This window comes from Lissotriton helveticus, chromosome 7 (genome assembly GCF_964261635.1).
Source record: "Lissotriton helveticus chromosome 7, aLisHel1.1, whole genome shotgun sequence".
Taxonomy (NCBI): domain Eukaryota; kingdom Metazoa; phylum Chordata; class Amphibia; order Caudata; family Salamandridae; genus Lissotriton; species Lissotriton helveticus.
The window spans coordinates 1,278,542,299-1,278,562,651 of NC_136068.1; the positions used below are offsets into that span (position 1 = coordinate 1,278,542,299).

At 42.0% G+C, this 20,353-nt stretch overlaps 1 protein-coding gene across 3 annotated transcripts in view; it reads left to right on the top strand.

The window, feature by feature from the left end:
* The window catches only part of LOC144770188 (monocarboxylate transporter 6-like), a 365,737-nt gene that overhangs the window by 165,848 nt on the left and 179,536 nt on the right, over window positions 1–20,353 (top strand). The window lies entirely within an intron of this gene.

Genomic DNA, 20,353 nt, shown 5'->3' on the forward strand with positions numbered 1-20,353 from the left:
GCCGTGGGTGCAAAGCTTTAGAATTTGGTACACTGGATTTCGTCACTGCCTCTAATGCAGGATACGGGGTAACAACCAACATGCGTTATCCCTGCGACAGTGCACGTTCCTTAAGAATCGACATTTGCACTGCTGTCAAAACTTTTTCCACCGAGGAAAACCGCATTTCTGCCGAAGTGTACAAGTGTGACTTGTAAGCAATAGGTACTGTGTCTCCTTCGTTAAAAGTAAAGTAAGTGAAACCCACCGCCCCAGGGATGATTCTTATCACCAGGTTGGTGTGGTTATCACAAGTCAGTAAGAATTTAGATTCTAAAAGATCAGCCTGCAAAGATTGCAAAATAGCTGAGTGTTCTGGCAGCCAGCACGATTTGGTAAAAGTAGGTTGTATCAAAGCATACAAAGGCTTGATACGCTGGGCATATTCAGGAATATATGTACGCCCGAAATTCAAAAATCCCAGCAAAGACTGTAATTTTTTCAGAGTTGTAGGAGTGCGCAGTTGTGCGCTTTTCTCCAAGAAGTGAGGAGCCAACCCTCGACCTTCATTGTTGAGCTCATAGCCCAGGAACAACACTGTTTACTCTGCAATGTGAGACTTTGCAAAGTAAAATTTGTAACCAAAGTCCGCAAAGTTACAAATTATGCGGCTTACGTGACACAGAAGCACCCAAAGCATGTCGTCTGTGAGATAGATGTCATCCACATACGAACACGCCTCCGTGTCCACTCTCTCTAAGAGAGAGATAATGCGGGCAGCAAACATGCCTGGATTATTCTTATAGCCCATTGGCAAACGTTTGTATTGGCGTTGTTTGCCGCCACTTGTAAAACTGGTCCATTGGGAACTTAGACCATCTAAATTGTGGTTTTAAACTGCTTACGCACAAGACCATCCACTAAAGCAGAGCAGTGGGCATTCTGTACTGCACAGGTACGACAATGCGAGTTAAGATGCCGGTAATCCAATACCAAACGGAACGAGCCGTCTGGCTTGGTCACAGTAAAAAGAGGGTTATTCATCGGTGACACACAAGTTTCAATTACAACTTGATATTCTAATTGTTCAAGGATTTCCGCAACGGAAGCCTTAGCTTCGCGCCGGATGGGATATTGAGGTTGAGGCTGTGGCATAGACCGCAAGGGAATCTCGTGGTATGGGAAAAATTTATCCCAACCACCGTGTGTATGGTAGAGAGCCGGCGCAAGGGTTTTAGCCCACTCTTCTGCAAAATTCAGCGCATGCTCCTTCGAGACAGTGTGCGCGAAACTAGGGAGGATTACCTCCTCCCCTCTCAGAGCTGCGAGAACAAAAGGTGGGGGCCAGTCAGCCTCTGCTAACAAAATATCATAGGTAGTCGTAAAATTTTCCCAAAATACCCCTTTTATGGTACGTTGTATGTCACCTTCAATTAAAAGGACTATGTTATAAAGTCTATCAGGGGGAGCTACTCTGGTATCAGCTGTCTCCACAACAACATACTGGTCATTCGCTGTCACCTTCAGTAGTGGACGCAGGGCCTCTCGTACTATGGTAATCTCCGCCGCGCTGTCCAGCAAGGTCAGAGCCCATGTCAGATTCCGAAGCTGCATTCTCACTATCTGTGGCATATCTCACTGTTAAAGCGGCAACTTTCTTTTTCTGAAACTGGGGTCTTTTCGGTGTTGAATCGTCCTGATTGTCTTTCCCGTCTTTCGGGCGGGGCGGGGCTGGTCGCATCCCTGCTGGCCACCCCGACCTCTGCCGCCTCCTCCACCACCGGTCGATGAGGCCGATGAGTCCTGAAAAGAACGAGAAGAGCGTTGTTCAGAAACCTGAAAACGATCAGGTGATTTTATCGTCGCGCGATCGTACAAGTCATAAACACGTTCTGTAGGTGCAGGCACCGGTGAAGCAGGACGAGACCCCTGTTTCTGTTGCTGTTGTTTACCCTGTTTTTGTCTTTTCGGCCAATTTTGCTTCCTAGCCTTGGGCAGATCATCTGTTTCCGACTTCTGCCCTTGGGGCTGCTTTTTCTCTTTTTTAGAAAAAGGCTTGAAACCCAAACTGTTACGGTCCACGGTTTTATAAGCCGCCATAATAATTCTCGGTAACTGGCGGGGTTTATCAGCATCGGTAACCGCCTGCAAAGCATTAGACACCTGAAAGCTTATCGCATCTCCCTTGACATTCGCAAGGACGAGATCGGAAACTACGTCAAAACTGCCGCAGAGCCGCATACCCAATTCTACCGCTGCCTCAGATCCGTGCTCATCTTGAACACGTTTAATGACCGAGGGAAGGACGGTCATTGACAGAGTGCCGAAGCACCTCGTGTACACCGCCGCAAAAATCTTACCCCAGGACTCACAGTCACCTGCCTCTGGTATCAAGTCTTTAGGCAAACTAATCGTTAGAATCCTGTGTTTTTCAACAGGAGTCGTGTTAGGAAATACTGCTTCCAGTTGGTCAAATTTCTCGGCAAGCCAGAAAGGCATATCATCCTTATCCTGGGGGCGCTTGCCCTTCACTGCATTAACCATAACAGGACTGAGCTTCATACTGCTCGATCCAGTCGGATGCGCCGCAGCACCCGGGGCCCCGCCCGGGAGATTGCGGGTAATGTATTGCACTAATGACCGAATTACACTAATAGCGACAGTATGTAACAGCCTTAAATATGCAACGGGAACCGCTCCATGTCTAGGATGCGGTGTAAATCCAGCCAAAATAGGCCAGGTAACGCCTGGAATGGACAAAGGACCTAACCTCTGAGTTAACAAAGAGTGGTGTAGGGCGCCATTAAACCAAACTCGATGCTGCCAAGCATTAATCGGAACCTCCTGTGTCCTATATGGAACATATTCCTAAGGCACGGCAGTAGCAGTATAAGTGTCAAACACATTAGTATTTGCGGTCACAGCCGGGAAGGTCACCCACGAATAGGACATTTCGTATGGGTAAGCCACTTCCGCACTCACAACCAAAATAACTGCCATGTTCTCCAACCCGACGTCATACGCCTGCAAATGATTGCGAACCACAATCCGACTATGCTGCGGTATGTCAACGTCATCCATAGAGACACAGGAAGAAAGAGGTACAACAAAAACTACGTAGCACAACTGGGTAATAATTCAAAAGAAAACCGTTTGAAAAGATTCAAGCTTGAAAAGACCTATGTAACTATAGGTAGGTTTGTCCAGCACAACTGTCTTCCGGAAACAATAGTGAAGGGGGTAAGGATTGATAGAAGCATTACGAAAGGGTCATGTAATAAGACCACCAATGATTGGGCGCCATGTCGCAGGGATTCTGCTCATACACAGAACTGTGCATAGAGACCTAGAACCTCAGTGAATTAGGGTGTACCAAAACTCACCTCTTTATCCAAAATCTCCTACCAGACTAGCAATCAGTGTCTCATTGGTTCTTCCATACCCCCAATGATTTAGACAACCCAGAACATGGACTCAGAACACCTCATGTAACGTGGAACACATGAACACTCTTTCGTTATACCAACATATCAATCCAGAACGAAAAGTAAATAAAGACACATGCAAGTTTGAAATGTTTATTTCTAATGTCGTGTTCTCAGGCGATGTATCTTAGCTAATACAAGCAAACATATAAGCAACAAGGTTATCAGCATAGTTACTAGTCCATAAAATACAAAGGGAGAAAGCATGTTAAAATGCTAAAGGGAAGAAGGCTAAATGGCACCTAAGTATTACCCGCCCTTGCTAGTATATTATATTATATCTAAAGAAGGTCTCTTTGGGTTTTAGAAGGGCGGCCCCATACCTCTAATCTTAGTGGAAAGGGATCACATCATCTTCCACCAGCTCTCTGCATGCAAATATTCATCAAGTGTGTGTGCATGCTCTGCGCAGTTCATTATTAAACGCGCCTAAAGCCAGAGTTGGCCGCAGCTGCATATGTGTTATGTCTAGAATGTGCGCAGATCAAACCTCACAACAACCACTGTGTTAAAATAACCTTGAAGGCCTCGGCACTCACTGCTTACCAAGCAAAGCTGATACAATAGCAAAACATATTATTCTTGTGTGAAGCAAAATATTCTACTAGGCTCAAAGCTCTAATAACAATATGTGCCGTGTGCAGAAGCAGCAGGAAGGTAAAATGACGTTTAAACTTCTAATAAGCTCATGCTAACTTAACACAGTATGAAGGCAAAGCATATCTATATGACAGGAGTAGTAATGTTAGGACTCCTAACTTTAGGACTCCTAAACGGAGAAAAATCCTAACTTTAAGACTTTCAGTATTCACAGAAGGCATTTAGGAGTCCTAAAGTTAGGACTCCTAACTTCTGTGAATACCGAAATGGGTAAGTGCCTTCTGTGAATACCAAAATGAGTAAGTCCCTTCTGTGAATACCAAAATGGTAGTAAGTTTAGGATTTTGTCTTAAGTTAGCTCTGTGAATTGGGCCCCATGTGTCACACTATCGTGTAGGGCCCTAAACAGTCAGAAGTGCACGTCTTGGATGTAAGACTGGGTTGCAGGTCAGTATGTCCATTGCCAGTAAGGCATATTCCTGGAAAGAGTCCCAAAACCCAGTTTGCGAGGTATTGGGTGCATAAACACTCACAATGTTTGACTGTGCCCAGTGTAACCTGCAATTGACCAACACATACCTCCCACTGTTCCCACCCTCAACATATCCACAACATATGTGGAACCAACATGGTATTCCGTAAGAACTCTGGAGTGATAGAAGTATGTAGTACTAAATTTGGCCCTCTCCACTATCTACAACTTTGGTACTCTCTGTAACATTTTCCCAGGGGGCAAAACGTTTGGTCTGTGATGTGACAGAGGGCCACATTGAGGCCAGAAGAGTGATAGAGTTTGGAGGGGGAGAGGGCGTTAAAGGGGTGGGTGCATTGGTGGTAAGGTGGGTGTAGTGAAAGTGAAGCATGTAAATCTTGTGGCTGAATTACACAATGTGAAATTGCGCGACCCTTGGCAATTGTTTAATTTCACTTTCCCTCCTTTTTCCTCATTATCAGCTATAAAGACCTCGAAATTTATGATTTCATTATGATTTAATAAACTATAATGTTCTTCATGTATAATAGAAACTCAGCCCACCCAAAGAGTGCACATAAACACTGACTTGTCTTTTGGTTTACTATTAGTATTGATGCCTGGGTGGAGGAGTTGAATTAGTTTTCAAACAAATTTAGAAACATTATCACTCAAAAAAATACTTCTCAATGCGCTGATATAAACTGAAGTACCAATACTTTTTTAATTTTGAAGAGACCTAAAGGTGTTCCTAAAGTTAGGCGGTGCAGGATAACCTTGTCACTTTCTTTCTTTATTTTGAATTCACCTTTAAATAAAGGCTTGCATGTTTATTTAACATCTTCCTGCTGAGTTGAGTAAACCGCAGCCTGCTATTGAGCAGGGGGTAGCATACGGCCCTGGCTGTACATTGAGTATCACTTGCCTACAAGGGAAGGAAGAGGGGAGCCCACTGATGCTTGCCGCTGTACATTTACTGCTTGCCACTTCTTACCAACATTTTTCAAAATCTCAGGGCTGTCTAGCAAGGACACTATTTTCTGGTCTCCCATGAACTTCCGCCAGTCCTCCGGAACTGGAGGAAAAGTGTAATGCCAAGACCAGTTGTCCTGGTCTAAGGCATTTGTCCAAATGTGGCTCCAAGAGGTTTGGCCAAAGTCTCTATTGAGTACCTACAGGGTACGCACGGCGCAGCTGAAGGCAGGAACCCTACCTCGTCCAGTGGTGGCTAGTCTCTATAACTATAAAGATCCTATAGAATCCCTAGTAGGACTCTGTCCAGACCAGCTCAATACTCCACACCAGGCATTATTGTCAAGCAGCATAGTCACCTCCCCAGCAGGCCTCCGGCTTTCATCTGGGTCATAGGCTATGTTCCGGAGTCCGGACTCAGCGACGTAGTTTGCAATTATGAATGTGCCTACTGAGACTTCGCTAGCATCACCACCGGCATGGGGCATCTCTCTGCAGTCGTTGAGTTGTGAGATCGGTCTATGCTCAGCAGGATTGGAGAACGGTGTTGAGGGCTTCCAAGACTCATGAGACCTCAGTCTTGACCATGATGTTTGGCCGCACACCCCGTTTATCTCCTTTCAATAATAGATTTGAGGTCTTCTTCTTTTTTCAGGTATGTTTCTCAGCCTGCGCTGTGGGTACGCCTTCTTCGTCAGAGGATGTGTTTCATTTTGGTGGGCTTCTATGACTTTGAAGTGTCAAAATCTAATGATACTTTTCCAGGGAAGCATCCAATATTTTGCTGTCTGTCATACAAACTGATGTTGACATAGATCTGCGTGACGGGCATTGATCTGAGATCCGCGGTGGATCTTTTGAGTAGTAGTAATCATTTATATTGCGTACATCTAGCATCCCTTAGAAGAATACTCTAAACACGTTTCAACATTAAAATGCAATTGTAGCTTGGATGCCTGAGGGCAGCCCTTGCCTTTTACCAAAAGTAAAATATTCAAATTAGTCACAAGGCCAACTATGTATACCAGCATCATTGCCTCCCAATGCAGAAAATATTTTTATTTTAAACAGCGTGCATGATGAACAAGATATTTTACAATCCATGGGAAAATGCCATAAATATGCTCCATCTTGAAGTCTGAGATCCAGCTTCTGGGTGCTTTGTAAGATTTCCCAGGTCAAGGATAAAAAATTAGTCGTCAGAGCCTTTTGAGGCCAAAGCGTGCAAGTCTGGCACAGCTTACCACTCTAACTCTGTTCCACAGCCTCTTTGCTGAATTTCTTGAAGGCGCTAAAAACGTGGATTTTTTTATAATTTGTTTTCTTACATCTTTTCTGATACTTATGTTTCCCGGCAATGATTATTATCCTTTAGAAAACTATCATGTCTGAAACCAAATGAAAATGTTAAACTTAACATGTTGATATCCTATTTCTATCCGAGATTTTGATACTCCCAAGTTCCATTACAAATTACATAGTACCATAAAGAAAACACAGTTACAACAACCTTTGGCTGAGTTCCTCCTATTTACACATTTATACAGTATTCCGGGGGGCGCTAGGTGGCGCACATCCATATCCATATCCATGATGGCCGCACACCTGTGAGGCTCCGGACGCCCGGAGAAGAAATCCGCCATACATCCGAGTATATGCCTGTCCTCTCTTCTTGAAGATGCCAGTTTCTAGTGCCTAAGACCTCCCGGTGCTTCTGTGCGAAAATTCACACCCTCTGTGCTGCTGCCCGTGGAGTTACGGTCCTGAATACTGCCTTGGCCTGTGAGTGCTCATCGCTGCTGGAGCTGTTGCTGGGCCACAGGAACTGCACGACCCCCCGGCCTCCCACGTGGTGGTAGGTCGCTGCGGCCCCTGTGCAGGCTGGTTATCCGCCTCGGCGGGTCAACTCCGCGCCAGCCTGCACCTTCATCTCATCGGCACCACTGCCTGGGGGTGATCTGCGCAACATACAGCGTCTTCTGACCCTCCCCACAGGCTTATTCACCGCGGTGCGTGTGGCGGCTCTGCTCCACCCCCCCCCCCCCTCTGTGGTGCGAGGTCTCCGCGACCGGAGGGGTTTGCCTGTTTTTGTATTATGCGGCGGAGTTTATCCCGCACTACATCGGACCTCATCGCACCTGGGGGGGACTTTTATTACTGACCTGCTAGCGCTGTGCGGAGCACTTTCAACTCCCTCGGCGCCGCATTTGCCTTCTAATTGCTTTGACGCGAGTCTGTATCCTCCTGCAGCTGTCCCCATTGCCGGTTGCTGCTGTGAGGCAGGAGGGGGCCGTGATCGATCGTACCCCCCCTTGCTGGGACTCTGTTTGTGCCTTCAGCGCTGCTCTGCCTGCCCCATGGATATTGCGCCTGGTCCTGGATACTAAGCCTCCCACCTCGTTCTTCTGCTGCTGGTGCGGGGTGGGCTGCTTCTGGAGGGGTGCCCTCACAGTGTGGCTGGCCCCCCTGCGCCTCTGATCACCTGTGGACATTATGCTGCTGCCAGCCTACTGGCTACTATTGTGAACCCTCCGTCTGTTTGTGGAGTTGGCCCCGCTACTGTTTCGTCTGGCACCTCAACCTTGGACCCCCTTAGCCTTCATCTCCGTCCGCATTGCACATAGGGCCTGTCTTCCACCATCACACTGCCTATATTAGGAGTCTTTCCGTCTGCTGCACGTTACCCATGTTACCCTGCTGACTGTTGACATCGCAGAGGAGTGGGGCCTTGCTACCTCTTCCCAGGTTGTGCATGAACAGACGGGCTGATAATATATGTGAATAGAATACCCAGGCAAATTTCTAATACCTACTAGCACATGAGAATTGGCATTTGCCGCACAAAATAAATAATGATCAACTACTGTTTTTACACATGGGATACAATTTAATTCTTCATACACAACATACTATTTGATAAAATCGATACATGATTATACACAGATGATAAAAAATCTCAGCATTATAGCATATGCATAATTTCATACATATAACAATTATTAAATATAAAAACTATTGGATGGTTTCCTGTCTACGCGTTTCGACACTCAGGTGTGTCTTCCTCAGGACTGTACCATCGTAGTGCTGTAAAAAAAGTTTATAAAAGATATTTGTACAATTTTGTATTTCAGTGCAAAAACAGTTTGTATTTTAACTATAGTAACATGTGCTAGATATTGGTTATTAACATATAATGATGATACCGCTTACAAACATATACCAGTTTCTGACTTCTTCATAACTACCGCAAAACTATTTCTTTTTATACACGCATATTAGACATATCTATCACGTCTACATAAGTATATATATATATATTAATAACATTCTTATAACCTACTTTATACAATTTGATAGTTTATTTCGATGTACTATCTACCTCATTGTAGAAAGTTTTGTATACATTTAGATAACCTAACCATAAAGGAAAGAGAAGAAATCTATAGAAAGGATAAAGAAAAGAAAAGAAGAGATTTTCTATATGGTCCTATGGAGATATTACACTTGCAGAAACGTTTTTTTTAATAAACTATTTAAGGTAACTTTCATTTGCCAGTTTGCTGTGGTCTCATTTGATTACATTTGTCTTATTACCCTGGCAACGATTTCGTCAAATAGGATATGATGTTCTAGTGATATAATGATATTCATTGTCCTATTTTTAACATCATATCAAGATATAGGGAATATTGGCTTGCCTATCATAGACCTGATAGGAACCAATTGTCACAATCACTATGGATGATGTACACCAATTTAGCTTACCTATTCAGGGGTCAACAAGGTAAACACCAGGATGCCATGAAAATTGTATTAGTATCAGTAGAATTTAATCTGAAACATGAGAACATCTTAAGGTCAATATTTAATATTATTGACTATAGTCTGACTCAGTTTTTATCCTAATGACTAGTACATATAAAACTTGCTTACCCAATTTTTAGCAAAACGCCCAGAACAAGTGTGTATTCAGTGATTATACGTGAAAAACGTAACTCAACAAATACGATCAGACAAACGCTACCTGACGCCAATACAAATAGAGCATATCTTTAAATAGGGTAAGCAATATATTGTTGGTAATAATAAACTGCTTCACTGCAATGCAAGGGGGTTTCATTATTAATGGACCATTATTTATTTGCAGAGAAATAAACTTCCTGCTTCCATTAGTATATCAACGTGCCTTAATTCATGTGGCTAACTGATGTCAGCAACCCAATATGACCATCAAATCAATATATAATCACTGAATACACACTTGTTCTGGGCATTTTGCTAAAAATTGGGTAAGCAAGTTTTATATGTACTAGTCATTAGGATAAAAACTGAGTCAGACTATAGTCAATAATATTAAATATTGACCTTAAGATGTTCTCATGTTTCAGATTAAATTCTACTGATACTAATACAATTTTCATGGCATCCTGGTGTTTACCTTGTTGACCCCTGAATAGGTAAGCTAAATTGGTGTACATCATCCATAGTGATTGTGACAATTGGTTCCTATCAGGTCTATGATAGGCAAGCCAATATTCCCTATATCTTGATATGATGTTAAAAATAGGACAATGAATATCATTATATCACTAGAACATCATATCCTATCTGACGAAATCGTTGCCAGGGTAATAAGACAAATGTAATCAAATGAGACCACAGCAAACTGGCAAATGAAAGTTACCTTAAATAGTTTAATAAAAAAAACGTTTCTGCAAGTGTAATATCTCCATACGACCATATAGAAAATCTCTTCTTTTCTTTTCTTTATCCTTTCTATAGATTTCTTCTCTTTCCTTTATGGTTAGGTTATCTAAATGTATACAAAGCTTTCTACAATGAGGTAGATAGTACATCGAAATAAACTATCAAATTGTATAAAGTAGGTTATAAGAATGTTATTAATATATATATATACTTATGTAGACGTGATAGATATGTCTAATAGTGTTTAAAAAGAAATAGTTTTGCGGTAGTTATGAAGAAGTCAGAAACTGGTATATGTTTGTAAGCGGTATCATCATTATATTTTAATAACCAATATCTAGCACAAGTAACTATAGTTAAAATACAAACTGTTTTTGCACTGAAATACAAAATTGTACAAATATCTTTTATAAACTTTTTTTACAGCACTACGATGGTACAGTCCTGAGGAAGACACACCTGAGTGTCGAAACGCGTAGACAGGAAACCATCCAATAGTTTTTATATTTAATAATTGTTATGTGTATGAAATTATGCATATGCTATAATGCTGAGATTTTTTATCATCTGTGTATAATCATGTATCGATTTTATCAAATAGTATGTTGTGTATGAAGAATTAAATTGTATCCCATGTGTAAAAACAGTAGTTGATCATTATTTATTTTGTGCGGCAAATGCCAATTCTCATGTGCTAGTAGGTATTAGAAATTTGCCTGGGTATTCTATTCACATATATTATTTGCCCTGACCCAGGAAATTGATCCGTATCAGGGGGTCCTTGTTGCTTTACATATTGCTACCCACGGTTAATCCGTGTGGGACTTAACTGTTGTCTATAGTTCATATACAGCTTGTATGTAAAAGTTTTGAACTGTATGGAAATTTATGTTTGAGAGATAGTACTTCTTATTATTCTACTAAATTTAATACCTTTCTTTATCTTCACGCTACCTCTAAATTTCACATCTAAAATAGATCATGGCTCAAATGGAAACCTTTGGTTTCTCAGACGAGGACTTTGCCACACTAGTAGGCATCACTGTACCCCAAAATCATAGTTTGGCCCCTATTTTCCAAAACAATAGTGACATAGGGAAATTTTCTAATTTAAAGAAAAAACTAACAAGAATAGAAGCGCATGGAGAGTTCATGCTTAACTACTTAAAAGCAGGTATTATCCCACTAGGCCTAAGAATTAGAAACATCCCAGGTTTGTTTGTAGATGTAAAAACATTTCTCCATAAATGGAGTATGATAGCGAGCAGGTGCTCGCGAGATCTTATGATCCTTATTATTGCATCATCTAAAGAACTGGCTATAGAAGTGAAAAAAGAGATAGAGGAATTAGAGGATAAAATAAGAAAATCTACCACCCTAGAGGAGGCAGAAAAACAACTAGAAGCTCTGAAAAGGGATATTTTGTCCTTTTCCGAATATCTCACAAAGAGAAAACATGAGAAGTTCTCAAAGGACAAAAGAATCTACACAATAGAACGAACCTATCCATACTTATGGGACAGTTTCTATAAAACAGAATACCAACAAGGAGGAACTAATTACAATCAAACTAAAATAAACACCTTTTCAGATTCCTCAGATCCAGAATCAGATGGTGACTCTAACTGATCAGGAAGAGGGCCCATATAACCCAAATAGTGGACGTAGAAACCAGCGCCAACCTTTTTTAGGATACCGCGGAGCGAAACGAGGGCGACAACGAGTTCGTTTTCAGCCACAGTCGAGAGGACACTATCAATCCCACCAATATCCCATAGAGCCCCAACAATACTTGGAGACTCGCAACAAACAGGATCAAAGGCAGTGGATTTAATACCTATTTTTAATCTCTCCAACCATGCCCTTACAGAGTCTGATGTCTCCATTTTAACTAAAGGCTTATCGTTCGTACCTCATTCAAACATCAATTTATTTGAACTCCACCAAGATATACACTCCTTCTTTAGAAAGGTCAGGCTACAGAAGTTCTTTATGAACAAAGAAGATATAGAACCAGAGATAGGAATGAATAATATTGTATCCTTAGCCTCCACTTTCACTCCAACATTGGATCAGCTTGGCCCTGAGATGGCCATATTTGAAAAAGTAGTTATAAATAAATTAACATCAGCTCTTCAGTATGTACCCAAGCCTATATACAATATCTCGAAAGAGGAACATACAGCTCTACACAATCTTAAGAACAATAAATCAATTGTAATAAAGAGCAGTGATAAGGGTGGTGGCATTGTTCTTATTGATTCCACCGTGTATGAAGCTAATATGCTTACTATGCTGAATGATCCTATATTATATAAAAAAAGTCACAAAAAACCCTACAGAGAAAGTAATTAAATTAATTCAAAAAATAACCACTCAAGCTCTGAATAATAACATAATTACCAAAAAGGAGCATGAATTTCTCAACAAATCTCAGAAAAAGATAGCCTGCATTTATGGTACTCCAAAAATGCATAAAAATGAACAAAATCCGCCATACCGCCCCATTGTTTCGACCATTGGAACTCCCACTGAAGCTTTATCAAAGTATCTGGACAACATCCTCAGACCATATATCCAATTTACCCCTTCCTATATTAAAGATACTGGGGCAATCATATCAAAGGTTGAACATCTGCCATTTGGTGAAAATAAAGATCTATTAGTTACTTTGGATGTTGAATCCCTCTATAGCAACATTCCCCAAAAAGAAGCTACAGAGGCTACCAGTTGGTTTATTGACTTACATCAAATTCCATGTAATAAACCTTTCATTTTACAATGTTTGTCAGTGGTGCTTCAAGAAAATGTGTTCCAATTCGGGGAATATATGTACCAACAAACCAAAGGCGTCAGTATGGGGGCAGCGATGGCCACATCAATAGCTAATATCTACATGGCAAGATTTGAAGCTCATCATATACACAACGAGATGGCACCATTCTATGAGTCTGTTTCCCATTGGCACCGGTTCATTGATGATATCTTTTTCATTTGGACCAATGGGGAACAGACTCTGCTAGAATTTTTAGAATGGATAAACTTAGCAGATAGCAACCTTCGCTTTACTGCACACATTGATGCGAATAAAGTGGAATTTCTTGATATACACATAAAAAATGAATCTAATAACTTGGAGGTTGAACTATACACTAAGTCAACAGCAAGAAATACGTTACTCCATTTTAATAGCTACCACCCGAGAAACCAAAAAGATGGGATACCCTTTTCGCAGTTCCTTAGAGTGCGAAGAAATTGCACAAATATTAAAGACTATGACATTCAGTCTGAACAAATGAAACAGAAATTTCTTGCACGTGGATATCCACATCGACTGGTGCGTGAAGCATATAAACGAGCCCGATATTTTGATCGAGATGCTCTACTCAACTCGAACAAACAACAAAAAGAACATAAACTGGTTTGCATTACAAAACACTCTCCCCTAAATGCCACGGTTAGACAGATTATTAATTCGAACTGGCACCTATTGAATGTAGAACCGACGCAACCTAAATTATCAAAACCTATGTTTGCGCACCGACGCAATAAAAACCTTAAAGATCTAGTGGTTAGATCACGGTTTAGTGGAACTAACAGCATCACCCCTTATGTACAGAAATCTTTCAATGGAGAAAATGCCATTAAAGGTACCTCCAGATGTGGAACATGTCAATCATGTGATGGCATAATATCGGGTGAGATATTCATGTTTAACCAAGTGCAAATACAGGCCAAGGAGCTATGGACATGTAACACGAGCAATATTATCTACCTTATATTATGCCCCTGCAATTTGGGTTATGTTGGAGAAACATCAAGAACAATGAAACTCCGTTTAACGGAACATAGGTCCGCGATTAAAACATGTAAACTGACAGCACCTTTGGCATCCCATTTCTCTGAGTTTCACCATTCTCCATCACAGATTCGATGGCGTATTTTAGAAAAGATCCACATACCTAACAATAATGGTGGAGATAAGATAAGGAAAAAAAGAGAGGTTTACTGGATTTTTTTGTTGAACACATTTACCCATGGTTTAAACAATGACCTACCATGGATAAATGCGATACTATAAAAAATAGAGTATATGGCCCTGTTATTACTATTTGCGAAAAAGAATTGTGGTTGTCCATACCAATTAATATACTCAAAAAAGTGAATGTCTTTAAAATGTATAATAAAAGCATAATTTCTGCGAATTTAATGCCATGATGTATTCCCTGTAAGTCTCGGTATCCCCGGTACTAGAAGCATGGAGGTATGCTCTATAATTACTATCTTCCAAAAAGAACTATGCTTCTTCATATTAATTAATGTACCCAAGAAAGTAAACGTTTTTTAAATAAATAAAAATAACATAGTTTCTGTGAATTTATTTTATTTTAATTTTTACGAAACATTTTCTGTAAGTCTCGATATCCTCGATACTAGAAACATGGAGGATGCCCCTTTAAGATGCACGTGATGTAAGGCCAACCAATTAACTGTCTCATTATATAAACCAATGAGAAGTCAGGAGACAAACCCTTTGCTGGAACACGAGATACCGCCGGGATCTTACCGTAGCCGGTCCGTTTAAATCTACTTAAATACAGGTAAAACTATAGCCACTTCGCCTTATGCGCTTATCATATTTTAAATCTGCTGCCTGTAACATAATGCGAGTTGCGCTCCTTCTCTCATTAGATAAAAGACGCCGGGAACCTATCGCAGCCGGTTCGCGCTAATCTGCCCGATAAACAGGTAAAAAAACACAGTCACTTGAGTACGCAGGATGCGTTTAGTATATTTTGAATATGTCGCCCGTAAAATAATGCGAGTTGCGCTCCCTCTCCCATTAGATTAAAAACCGCCAAATTTGTGACGTCTTTTTGGACCAAAGTTAGACGGCACCATAGAGTAACTACAACAAAGGATAATTTTTAAATGTGGTAAGAAAGTTATCACTTTCAAGTATGTTACTAAGAGTTTATGTAAAAAGTAGTCAATCATATAACGCTAGTTGCACTCCCTTTTTAGATTGGAGAATAAACTGTTTGCTCTATGAAATATATTTGGATCTACACTACATGCCGCTTTTGACTTTAAGCATGGGAAAACAAACGCCCAAACAGGGTAAGCGGAGTAAAATGTGCTATATATTAAGTAGACTATGTACAATCTTTGTCATTTATGTAATGCTAGGTATTGTCCTTCTCCTTTGATTAGACGAAGAAAAACGTAACTCAACAAATACGATCAGACAAACGCTACCTGACGCCAATACAAATAGAGCATATCTTTAAATAGGGTAAGCAATATATTGTTGGTAATAATAAACTGCTTCACTGCAATGCAAGGGGGTTTCATTATTAATGGACCATTATTTATTTGCAGAGAAATAAACTTCCTGCTTCCATTAGTATATCAACGTGCCTTAATTCATGTGGCTAACTGATGTCAGCAACCCAATATGACCATCATATCAATATATAATCACTGAATACACACTTGTTCTGGGCGTTTTGCTAAAAATTGGGTAAGCAAGTTTTATATGTACTAGTCATTAGGATAAAAACTGAGTCAGACTATAGTCAATAATATTAAATATTGACCTTAAGATGTTCTCATGTTTCAGATTAAATTCTACTGATACTAATACAATTTTCATGGCATCCTGGTGTTTACCTTGTTGACCCCTGAATAGGTAAGCTAAATTGGTGTACATCATCCATAGTGATTGTGACAATTGGTTCCTATCAGGTCTATGATAGGCAAGCCAATATTCCCTATATCTTGATATGATGTTAAAAATAGGACAATGAATATCATTATATCACTAGAACATCATATCCTATTTGACGAAATCGTTGCCAGGGTAATAAGACAAATGTAATCAAATGAGACCACAGCAAACTGGCAAATGAAAGTTACCTTAAATAGTTTAATAAAAAAAAACGTTTCTGCAAGTGTAATATCTCCATACGACCATATAGAAAATCTCTTCTTTTCTTTTCTTTATCCTTTCTATAGATTTCTTCTCTTTCCTTTATGGTTAGGTTATCCAAATGTATACAAAACTTTCTACAATGAGGTAGATAGTACATCGAAATAAACTATCAAATTGTATAAAGTAGGTTATAAGAATGTTATTAATATATATATATACTTATGTAGACGTGATAGATATGTCTAATATGCGTGTATAAAAAGAAATAGTTTTGCGGTAGTTATGAAGAAGTCAGAAACTGGTATATGTTTGTAAGCGGTATCATCATTATATGTTAATAACCAATATCTAGCACGTTACTATAGTTAAAATACATACTGTTTTTGCACTGAAATACAAAATTGTACAAATATCTTTTATAAACTTTTTTTACAGCACTACGATGGTACAGTCCTGAGGAAGACACACCTGAGTGTCGAAACGCGTAGACAGGAAACCATCTAATAGTTTTTATATTTAATAATTGTTATATGTATGAAATTATGCATATGCTATAATGCTGAGATTTTTTATCATCTGTGTATAATCATGTATCGATTTTATCAAATAGTATGTTGTGTATGAAGAATTAAATTGTATCCCATGTGTAAAAACAGTAGTTGATCATTATTTATTTTGTGCGGCAAATGCCAATTCTCATGTGCTAGTAGGTATTAGAAATTTGCCTGGGTATTCTATTCACATATATGATTTGCCCTGACCCAGGAAATTGATCCGTATCAGGGGGTCCTTGTTGCTTTACATATTGAACAGACGGGCTGTCCAGCTAGCCAGACGCCTCATCTCCAGGGTCTCACTCAGTATACAGGAGGTGACGGTCACCTTGTCTGACCTTAGGATTCTGCGGTCTACGGTGTCCCTTTTGGAGCCTCGGGGTTATGGGGAAAACCGACGCTTGCCAACCTCGGTTGACGTTTGACTCCAAGAAAGCTAGCACGCGCTCCACCTCTGTTGACTCCGAGTCATCCGACATGTCATCTGGTCCGCCCACCACGCAATCCTTCAGGGATGAAGTTAAGTCACTTCTCCTTGCAGTGCAGAACAGCCTAACGGACTTATCTGGCAAAATGGATTCAATGAACAACCGCCTTGATTTTCTTGTTCATAAAGTTGACAAACATGACGGACGACTAAAAGAGGCAGAGCGTCGCATCTCCGAGACGGAAGACACCACCTCTCAACTTCAGGACCGCGTCACGTCCATGGACAAGTTGCTGCAGGTTATCGCGGCCAAGAACAAGGACATTGAGGCATGCGGCCGACGCAATAACATCCGCCTGGTTGGCATACCTGAATCGACCAACACAGGCCGTCTGGAAGACTATGTTGAACGTCTCCTGAAAGGCTGCTTTGGCACGGACGCCTTCTCACCTCCTCTGGTCGTGGACCGTGCCCACCGATCCCTGGGACCGCGTCCGCCCCCAGACGCCCCCCCCCCTCGACCTATCATAGCCCGACTGTTGAACTTCAGGGACCATGATGTGGCACTACAGAAAGCTCGCGAAACAAAACCTCTGCAATTCGAGGGCAATGCCTTTTCAGTCTATCCAGATTTCACCCTCGCAGTTCAGGAGGCGCGCCGTAAATTTCTGCCCGCTAAGCAGAAGCTCCGGAAAGCTAATATAGAATATGCTCTCCTCTACCCTGCAAAGCTCCGGATCCTTCATGACGGGAAGCACATCATCTGTTCAAACCCACAACAAGTCGACGTATTCTTGAAGAAGCTGGTTCGACGCTCCCCTCAATGCAATCAGGACTCTAGACCCCCCTCGCCGTCCGGCAATTGAACTCCCACCATGTTTGATGCTTCTTGGTCACCTGCCGTCCCAGGTTTTTGTGCTTTTTCTCCTTTAAGGCGCACGACGGATCCATGATCACCTACATGTGGCCACCATGCAAGTGTTGTTTGTTGTGCTCCTGAATTGGCGACTGCTCCTGTTCAGATAAGTGCTGTGGGTGGAGCTGATTGCTGTGACTTTCATTGGTGCTGATGACCCAGTCAAACATTTGAACATTGGACAGGTACTCTTACTACTTCACCAGGCACCCCTCCCCCCCCTCGCCGCTGGTCTTCACTCTGGCGAGAGGACATGCTGCTCCCCTTTCCTCTTGGGTGCACGACATAGCGTTGCTGGACACGGGAGGGGGTTCGTGCCCACCAGGCGCCCCCCCTTATGGGAGCTCCCCACAGCATGTTAATATTTTTACTTTTTTTCTACTGCTATTTCACAGCTTTACGCCTGTTTTTCTGGGACACTACAGTTTTTCTGAATTACTGTTTTTCATTGGGTGGGAAATGGTATACCAGCACGTTTGGGGTGCTGTTGTGGGTGGGCTTGTTTTTCAATGCTGATGATTGTTCTTCATTGTTCCTGCATAGATGCTCCTTGCATGTGGGTGGATTGGGGGGGGGGTTTTGGGTGGGTGGTAGGTGGGGGGGTTGTTTTTTCTTGTTCACTGCACCGTCATGCATATTGTACAGGTATCTTATTTTGCTGTTCAACACATAGGTACACGCCGCATTGCTTTATAATCACTTACGTGACATTCCCTTACTTTTCGCTTTCTCATGGGGACACACCCTAAGGCCCTAGGCATAAAATTGCTTACGTGGAATGTCAGGCGTCTCTGTGACCCCTGTAAATGGAGACAGATTCTGGCATATCTAGACCGGCATCAGGTGCACATTGCTCCAGGGGACCCATATAGACCCCCGTTCACCCACAAGTTTTGGCGCCAGATGGGCTTTGGTCTGAGCTTTCTCCTCCTATTCCACCTATTCTAGGGGTGCCGTCATTCTGATTAAAAAAAAATACACCTTTTATCTTGGGAGGCACTCACTGTGATGACTCTGGCCGCAGTTGCATAGTGTGGGGTACTCTTTGCACACAGTCAGTTGCCATAGCGTGTAGCTACGGCCCTAACCATGACGACCCACAAGATTTCTCCACTCACTGGGGCCGTATATTACATATGGGAACCATACATGTGATATGGGGGAGGGGATTTTAATATTGCATTGCACCCAGAGGTGGACCGCTCCAACCCTCTGCCTCACCATTACACCAGGGTGCGTGATATGCTGTTGGGGATCCTGGAGGAGCACGGGCTAGTAGATGCCTGGAGGCATACACATGCCGACAGGAGGGAGGGCACGTATTACACCTCTGGTCACGCTACGTGGTCTCGCTAGACTACTGGCTTTGCTCCCGGGGGGCGGCACCTTGGATCCAATCTGTAATTCGTCTTGCCCGCACATTATCTGACCATGCCCTCGTGTGCCTTGAGATGGCCCCCCCCCAAGTATAGTAGCCACCCTCCTCTTCGGGCGTCTTCTCCCGGAGGCCCTTTTAGATATAGTCTTCCAGGCCAAACTTGGGGAAGAAATTAAAGATTTTTTTGACAGGAACAAGGGCTCTGTAGACCTTCTATCCACTCTTTGGGAGGCTTTTAAAGTTACCGTCCGGGGCATAGGCATATCCAAAAGCAGTGGTGACCTCCGTGACATTCGACATAATTTGCAACCCCTTGAGATCGAGATACGGCAGTTAGAGACTGACATGTGGAGGACGTCATCTGGCAATAGCAGAGCACTGCTTCGAGAAAAAATTACTGACTATGTTATCACTGCTGACAGGGAAGTGAAATTCTGGGGCAAATACTTCACAGCTCGTCATTACGGGGAGGGGGAGAGACCAGGTCGGGCTCTAGCTACAGAGATTAAACAGTCTCGCTTCTCCAGCTTTGTGCTGGAGGTGGTGGACAAGGACGGCGCACGACATAGGGATAGTCAAGACATATTGCACACTTTCACCTCATAAGAATTTATATAAAACGCACCGCACTTCCCCACCAAACTTCACACCCTTATTCGGTGACATTGCTCTGGGATGGTTGGGGGACACACAACGTGAGTTTCTGGCCGTGCCTTTCGAAGACGATGAGTTCAGGGAAGCTATTATGCAGATGCGGTCAGGCAAGGCCCCTGGTTCTGACGGCCTACCAGTGGATTTTTATGAACTATACATAGAATAGCTACTATGTGTTGAAAGAAGTCTTCCTTGAAGCCCAAGAGACCCAAATCCTTCCGCCTTCAATGAGGGAAGCCCTAATCACCTCCTTGTTAAAATCAGGTAAACCTCC